A 9,170-nucleotide genomic window follows, 5' to 3' on the forward strand; every position below is an offset into this window, starting at 1 on the left:
GTGTGTGCATCACCGCACAAAATAGAGAGGCTGAGAAAGAGCTCCACTGAATAGAAAGAAACAAGATGATAAGACACAGCATATTGTAGTTGTGTTAAAATGTAAAACCTGCCACAGAAAGGAGAACAAAAAAAAACAAAAACAGAGCGTCACATGCTAACTACCTTCTCCTCTCCTCCGCAATCCTCGCTGTTGCATGTTTACAATAATAAAAACAATTCTCTTCTTCTGTGAGTGCGATAATGCGTGAAAATGTCCTGGCTGTTTTGCATTGTGATGGTTTTGTAATTAAGTGATGGCACATAGGCTTTGATGGTATTCACTGGAGAAGGATGACAAATCAAGGTGAATCCTAGATATCATATGCTCCTTCATGTGATTATATTTCCTCATGCTCACATTTTCTTCCACACTAATTATAACTTGCCCCAATGAGAACGACACCCGTTTAAAAAAAGCATTGTGATTTACTCCACTTAATGTCAACAATGCAGCAGGAGTGAATAATTCTATTTTCCGATGGGTAACTGAGATGAAACTACAGTGGATTGTTGTAATGTTGTTGTAATAATATTATCTGTTCCACTGGTCGGTTGCAATATCATCAGTGTGTAACATGATCAAAAGCTGGAATGATGCGTTTGATGTTTTGCCACTCCTCTGAGAAAGAAAAAGGATTAGACTACGGACTCCAACTGTGAGGTTGTTTTTAATAAAACTGATATGTCAGGTGTGATGCCAGTACTCTCCCCCTGTCTTTACACACACACACAACAACACACTGAAAACACTGTGTGTGTGTGTGTGTGTGTGTGGTGTGTGTGTGGTGTCTTTAACACTAGCCGCTGCGCAGAAACCGAGCGAGGTAATTAAGACGGCCTCTCGCTGCTCGATCAGTTCTTTTTGAGGTCACAGGGAATAAGAGGAGGTGTCCCAGTGTGCCCACGCCTTCATACCTCCCTCTACCACCATTGCCTCGGCCGTTGTTATGTTGTTTGTCACCTTGCCAGAGCCAGCGGCGTGAGGCTTCCACGCACTGCTGGGCACGGGCCACGGAAATCCACAGCATGCAAAACACCTGTGAGTGTGGCTGTGTGTGAGTGTGTTTGGGTGTAAGCAGAAGGCAGCATGGTGAAGGTTATATACATTCACCTTCACGCCAACAAATGCATATCTGACTGTGAATAGCTCCATATCTATTTTTGCATAACAGATGAGTGTTGTCAACGACCATTTTAATACATGGATGAAATGCTTTGTGAAAAGCGTTGTAAGAATGCGCTTTGGAGAGAGGAAGATGCAAAGCGCTTCTACAAATCTGTGGCTAGGGCTGCGCAATTAATCAAATTTTAATCACAATCATGATTTGGGCTTCCCCCGATCAAATCGATAATTTGCGGTAACCGAGCGATATGTTTAATGCGTCATTCCGTTCATAGAAAGCTCAGTTTTTTTGCAAAGCCAATCTACTGCTCCATAAACCACTGTCTGATCATGTGCCAGTCAGAGTTGTTCCCTGCATCACGCAGCTTAGTTTCTAGATGTAGACAGTTACAGAGGATGGAGTAACGGTGAGAAATTCCAAAACAGATCACAAGGTTTACCGTTTACTAGTAAACGCAACATTTGTCCAATCATTGCTGTTTTTCCGACAACACAGTGACCGTGTAGTTGCGTCTGTTAGTCATCACAATGCTCTAGGGTGTAGTAATATTTCCCTCAGGTCGCACCGGTGCACTAATGTCTTTGATCCGCTGCAATGTTGTTTTATCATACATTGGTTTAATTTTGCGTTTCATGACCTATTTCTTGTAAAGCATTGCCTGTGTTACCGCGGCCGGCGAAAAACACAGAAGAAGTTAATGAATGCAACTACTTCAGTTTGTAGAGTACCATCGTGTGGTAACGGAGCCTGTGGACCTGCAAGCAAATGCAAGGCCAGAAATTCATTGCTAAAAAAACAAGCAGCGCAGTGACGGTACGCGACATTTCTTTTTTTTTAAAGTTATTTTTTTCTGGTTTTTTCCTTTAGTAGATTTTTAATCGCCCGACAGATTGAAAGGGGGAAGAGAGCGTGGGGTGAACTACCGCAAAGCGGCCCCAGCTGGATGCGACCCTTCCCGCTGCGTCGCGGAGGCAGCCTCTGTACATTGGCCCCCGCTCAACCCACTGAGCTATCTTGTGCCCGATACAGACATTTCATCACACGTGTGTAACACTGCCAACCCGCCTATCTACTCTTGCTGGACCCGTTCATAATGAGTCCAGCTGTCACTCTGGAGTACGTCATGCACTCCTTCCTCTCCCTAGCTCCTTTAAAAAAAAAATATATATATGTCTATACAACATGCCACTTTTAGCAATGATATTCTGGCCTTGCATTTCTTGCAGGTCCAGCAGGCTCCGTCTCACACGCTGGTACTCTACAAACTGAAGTTAGTTGCATTCATTAACTTCTTCTGTGTTTTTCGCCGGCCGCGGTAAACACAGGCAATGCTTTACAGAAGAAATAGGTCATGAAACGCAAAATTAAACCATAGTGATATAAACAACATTGCAGCGGATGCAAAGACATTAGGTGCACCGGTGCGACCTAGAGGGAAAATATTACTAGCACCCTAGAGCATTGTGAGCTAACAGACGCTAACTAGCACTGGTCACTGCTGTTGTCGGAAAAACAGCAATGATTGGACAAAATGTTGCGTTTACTAGTAAACCGGTAAACCTTGTGATCTGTTTTGGAATTTTCCTCACGTTACTCCATCCTCTGTAACTGTCTACATCTAGAAACTAAGCTGCGTGATGCAGGGAACAACTCTGACTGGCACATGATCAGACAGTGGTTTATGGAGCAGTAGATTGGCTTTGCAAAAAAACCTGAGCTTTCTATGAACGGAATGACGCATTTAAAATATCGCTCGTTTACGCAAATTTGATCGGGGGAAGCCCAAATCATGATTGTGATTAAAATTTGATTAATTGCGCAGCCCTAGCCACAGCATTTGTAGAAGCGCTTTGCATCTTCCTCTCTCCAAAGCGCATTCTTAACACGCTTTTCACAAAAGCATTTCATCCCATGTATTAAAAATGGTCGTTGACAACTCATCTGTTATGCAAAAATATGGATTATGGAGCTACTTCACAGTCAAGATATGCATTTGTTGGCGTGAAGGTGTACATGTATATAACCTTCACCATGCTGCCTTCTGCTTACACCCAAACACACTCACACACAGTCACACTCACAGGTGTTTTGCATGCTGTGGGATTTCCGTGGCCCTGTGCCCAGCAGTGCGTGGAAGCCTCACGCCGCTGGCATCTGGCAAGGTGACAAACAAACATAACAACGGCCGAGGCAATGGTGGTAGAGGGAGGTATGAAGGCGTGGGGCACACTGGGACACCTCCTCTTATTCCCTGTGACCTCAAAAAGAAACTGATCGAGCAGCGAGAGGCCGTCTTAATTACCTCGCTCGGTTTCTGCTGCAGCGGCTAGTGTTTAAACACACACACACACACACACACACACACACACACACAGGGTGTTTTCAGTGTGTGTGTGTGTGTGTGTGTGTGTGTGTGTGTATGTGTGTAAAAGACAGGGGAGAGTACTGTGCATACACCTGAATATACAGTTTTATTAAAAACAACCTCACAGTTGGGAGTCCGTAGTCTAATCCTTTTTCTTTCTCAGAGGAGTGCAGAAACATCAAACGCATCATTCCAGCTTTTGATCATGTTACACACTGATGATATTGCAACCCGACCAGTGGAACAGATACATATTATTACAACAACATTACAACAATCCACTGTAGTTTCATCTCAGTTACCCATCGGAAAATAGAATTCTATTCACTCCTGCTGCATTGTTCTGACATTAAGTGGAGTAAATCAACAATGCTTTTTTTAAACGGGTGTCGTTCTCATTGGGGCAAGTTATAATTAGTGTGGAAGAAAATGTGAGCATGAGGAAATATAATCACATGAAGGAGCATATGATATCTAGGATTCACTTGATTTGTCATCCTTCTCCAGTGAATACCCATCAAAGCCTATGTGCACATCACTTAATTACAAAACACATCACAACTGCAAAACAGCCAGGACATTTTCACGCATTATTGCACTCACAGAAGAAGAGAATTGTTTTTTTTATTGTAAACATGCCAACAGGAGGATTGCGGAGGAGAGGAGAAGGTAGTTAGCATGTGACAGCTCCTGTTTTTTTTTTTTTTTTGTTCTCCTTTCTTGGCAGAGTTTTACATTTTAACACAACTACAATATGCTGTGTTCTTACTCATCTTGTTTCTTTCTATCTCAGTGGAGCTCTTTCTCAGCCTCTCTATTTTGTGCGGTGATGCACACACAACACGGAGAAGAGAGTTCTGGCTGGAGTAGGGCAAACTGACCTTCCTCTCAGTGCGAATTATGAGTGTGATCTGGTCAAATCCCCACAGAGACCACGTTTCCACTTCAAAAGAGTGGCTGTACGCACCCTGAATACGGCCAGCCCACAGAAAAAAGCCATTCAGACACTCGGAGGACTGGCAATAGACCCAGAGACTAATGGTGCTCAGATGACTCCAACACGGAGTAGTGAACGTGTTCGCACTGCTGAAGTGTCATTCTCATCAAGCAAACAATACCTGGTTCTATCTTTTAAAATATTTTCCATTTATTTTTTATTATTGTAAACAACATTTTTGGGGGTTTGGGGCACAGCTATGAAAAACAATGTGAAGATGTCACCTTGGGCTCTGAGAACTTATGGCCATTTTACACTTTTTTATAGGCCACACTTAGACTAGTCCTTCCTTAGTGGCAGCACCAATTACAATCACCGCAAATCACAAGCGATGCAATCAAGACACAGAGGGAGTAACACTGGGCAACATGGTGACCCAATGGCTAGCACTGTGTTAGCACTGTGTTAGCACTGTGGCCTCACAGCGAGAAGGTTCTGGGTTTGAATCCAGGTCGTTCTGTGTGGAGTTTGTATGTTCTCCCCATGTTTGCGTGGGTTTCCGCTTTTCCCCAGCATAAAAAAAAATGCAAATGGCTGCCCACTTCTCCCTTGAGGTATGGGTTAAATGCAAAGAATGAATTTCGCTACATGTATGGGACAATGAAGTACCTTTACACTGGACAGAAAAAGGAAATATAAAAAGTAGATAGAAAGAAAAACAAATAAATAAAGAAAGAAAGAAAAACAAAAAGGAACAAACAACATGCTATCGTCTTTAAACACTTTAAGCAACCAATTGAATGCCAAAGGCAAATTCCTGAAATGATCGAGCATACAAGGAGCAAGGGTCAAGGTTTGAGGTGCAAAGTTCAGTGTTACCGTTATCAATAAAGACCTCCTGCGAGCGAGGAGCTCCTTACACAAACAATTAATGAGCCTGTGTGTCTTTCCACGATTCGTAGGCTACATCAAAAAAGCCTGTGAGCAGTTTCTGATTCATACTATGTTTAGAACATAAACAAGTGAGGGCTGCGGAAGAGAGAGGAGAGGGCATGACAGGCTAAACTATGCCCTGTTTAATCTGAAGCCAACGCTTGATAATGATCAGCAGAGATATTTCATGAAGGGAAAAAAAAAGTCCACACTTCAGCACCGTTTACTGTAATTAAATAAAAACACACTACCGCTGTGTTCATAATTGGGAGCGTTTATCTTATTTTTCTCTGGTACAGTTTGGTTTGGATGTTGGCAGGGTTGAGGGGTGGGAAAGTGGAGGCTGGGCACATAGACGGCAAGCACAGTTCCTTTGATTTGCTTGAGTAAAAGGCCTCGTGGGTGAGATTGAGAGAGAGAGAGAGAGAGAGAGAGAGAGAAAAAAGGAAAGGGAGAGAGAGCTGTCACTTTAAGCCATTAGTCCTTGCTATAAAACTCCTCCAATAAAAATGACAGCTGCAGCCCCTTTTCTCAAAGGGGAAAAAAAGCATCACATCAAGAACACAAAACTGGACGGCCGTAAAAGACAAACTTGGCCAAATGCTTTTGGCAGTGGAATGTCCGTCTCTCTCTCTCACCTCAAAACCACACACCAACACACACCACCAACACACCACCACACACACCACACACACACACACCACCCACACACACACACACACACACACACCCACACACACACACCACACACACACACACCCACACACACACACACACACACCCACACCACACACCCACACCACACACACACACACACACACACACACAACACACACACACCACACACACACACACACACACCACACACACACACACACCTCACTTTCTCACCAAAGACCATGAACTTCATTGATTAGGTGTGCGTGTGTGTTGTGTGTGTGTGGAACTTAATATTCCCCAAACAGAAAGCACCACATTCAGGGAAAAACAAAACACACCTCTTGTGCGTGGTAAAACAGGACTTTGGAGTGAGCAAACACTTTTCAATTGTGATACGCAATTAATTAAAAAAGAAATAATTTTCTCTATTTCTTTTCCCTGTAAAATGACTTTAGTTACAGTTACTTTGACAAGGGTTGTAATAAACAGATGATTTAACGTGTAAAAGTCTCGTTTTATCAAATGTGACTCTCGGTTAACTAAAAAGTTGAGGAAGTCAATTTAAGACAAAAATAGTTTGTAACTGTCTAATGAATCAGAAGGGCACTCTGAGAGGGCACACTTGAGTCTCAATGCCGTCCTATCTTACAATGTTAATGCAGTGTGAATTTTCCTAGTCGGGGACTCCTTTTTTGGGATTATTCTGACACCACGTGAAGGAAGCACACGCCCTATCTCCCAATGCTTCCCAATGTTTACGAGATTGAAAAACAATTTGTGTATCCGCCCAATTCAGATCCGCTCCAAACTTCGATGGGTTATCCTATGCCCGTGCTAATTCCATGCACCAAGTTACATGTAAATCGGGCCGATAATTTTTTTTCTTGAATTCTGCTGACAGACAAACAAGACAAACAAAACCAACAAAACAACATGCAGACAAACCAAACTGAAAACATAACCTCCTTGGTGGACGTAATAATTATAAATAAATGAAGAGTGTACATCTGACAGTCATCTCGGTGCAATTAGTCAAATTTATTTGATCTATATAGCCCTTATATGTCTCTGAGGGCTTCGCAATCAGATCAACACACTGTCCAGCACCCTTTATCCTCAATCACCTGATTTGGATAAGGAAACATTCAATAAAACCGGACACGTGAAACATTCAGCTGGTCCTCCCAAGGTGCTGACACATTTACCACAAATAAAATATTAAATCAATACATACACATTTGACTGACTTACAGAAAAGAAAAGAAAAAAACAACGTACAGACTTTTCCCCTCTCACTCAAACACTCTGCTTTCTTTTCACAGACGCACTGTTTATTTCACTGACAGACTGTCACGGCAATCAGCCTCATATTGCTTTGACAAAAGGACACAGTCTCCTTTCAATGTCATCCCTTCAGTCTTTATAGCTTAATGTCAGATATGGAGGGGTGGGGAGGGGTTGATAGTGGGATCAGGCAGCACATCACCATACAGTACCGAGCAAATTTTGCAAAAGGGGGGTGTCGTCATCACAGCCACCAACCGATATATAATTGTATAATGTACTTGCTGTCATTTCAACAACTTGCATGTCAGAATTTCTAATGCAGCGCGACAGATAATAACACTGAGTGAGCGGTTAATCGATACGCTCAAGGACTTCGCAGATAGCGGCGTCCTTGAAGGGGGCCAATTACCAATCAGCACTCAAGTGGACCTTTGATGGAGCAAGTTTAAATATAAATGGTGATTTAAGGGCCCACAAATTAGGACAAGGCTATAGGCAATGAAAAAGCTGCTGATACAGCATGTGGTGTGGCTGCGAGGAAAGGAGATGAGATCCTCTGCTGCTGGAAAAGTCTTCCTGCTCATATAAACAATTAAGTGTTGAGTCTCACACCAACCAGAGAGGCTTTTTAGCTAAGACTTGCATATGCTGTCAAGTGTCTGCATGAGCTACTCTGGTGTTCATTTAGGCAGACTGAAACTTGAATCACTTTCAGCGTGGACACACAATACGGTGCACCTGTAATAACAGCCCGCCAGTGTGTGTGTGTGTGTGTATGTGTGTGTGACACTGGACAGAGTATTTCTGGGAAGCCACATAAAGGGTGTTGTGGCGACAGTGTCAGCCTGTAACAGAAGAAAGCCGCCCGGTGTCTCAGAAGTCCCTGTGAATCTCCTCAGTGCATCCAGGCAGCTCTCTAAACGTGTCAAGGTGTAACACGACGCCCTCATGAAAGAGCTGCAGACACAATAACAGGTCTAGCCTCCAGCTCTGTGCTGTAGCTCTGCTACAGGGGACAATGTGCTGCTCTGCTCACTTAGACAAACTCACAGTAGCAGCTCAGCATTAATAATTCACACTGCTTGTGTGCATTTGAACGGGAAATTCAAAAAACGCAGACATTTGACAAAAATGCAAGACTTTGTCTAAGATGAATTCAGTAGTCCGTAAATGTATTCAAATTGTTACTGAGGTGTGTCAGTTAATTTCAGAAATAAAACATTAACTATTAAAATTATGACAGTGTTGTAAATGTCCCTTCTTTCCTTTGAGCCTTTACTTTCTGAAGAAATGCAGCATGAAATTTTTTTTATTTTTCTTTCCAAAACTTTCTCCATAAAATAAGCACACACATAGTAGCCAGGCAAATGCAGTATCTTTAACGACAACAAAGTGCCCTCCATAACCTGAATTATCCCTGTGAAGACTGTATGCTCATTTGCATCCACACAAAATAGGTTTCTGTTTAAACATCAGGAATGATAACCATGTACAGAGATCCAGGTGCAGTTATTCCACACCTGTGTCATCTTCACTTGAGTGAGGTTTTAAGAGGAAAACTGGTGTCGTTAACGAGCCAAGCAGCTTTGTTTGAGCCCAGAGCCAAATGCCAAAAAATGCCACGGTTTATGCTGTTCATTATCAAACAATTAGCTACACATTCAAACGGAAGTTAAACCAAGCCGCGAGAAAGACAACATAAAGCTCATTAAAATTCGTCCATGCATGTATTTGGGGTACATGCTAGCCAAAGAGTTACCAGGTGACTTAATGAAACGCACACAAGCTAGCTTAATACAGACAACGCATGGTAAAAAAAAAAA

The 9,170-nt window shown here is 42.7% G+C and overlaps 1 protein-coding gene across 4 annotated transcripts in view; it reads right to left on the reverse strand.

The window, feature by feature from the left end:
- The window catches only part of rxraa (retinoid X receptor, alpha a), a 124,357-nt gene that overhangs the window by 114,221 nt on the left and 966 nt on the right, over window positions 1-9,170 (reverse strand). The gene's annotated exons all lie outside the window — the stretch shown is intronic.

This window comes from Etheostoma spectabile, chromosome 16 (genome assembly GCF_008692095.1).
Source record: "Etheostoma spectabile isolate EspeVRDwgs_2016 chromosome 16, UIUC_Espe_1.0, whole genome shotgun sequence".
Classification (NCBI taxonomy): domain Eukaryota; kingdom Metazoa; phylum Chordata; class Actinopteri; order Perciformes; family Percidae; genus Etheostoma; species Etheostoma spectabile.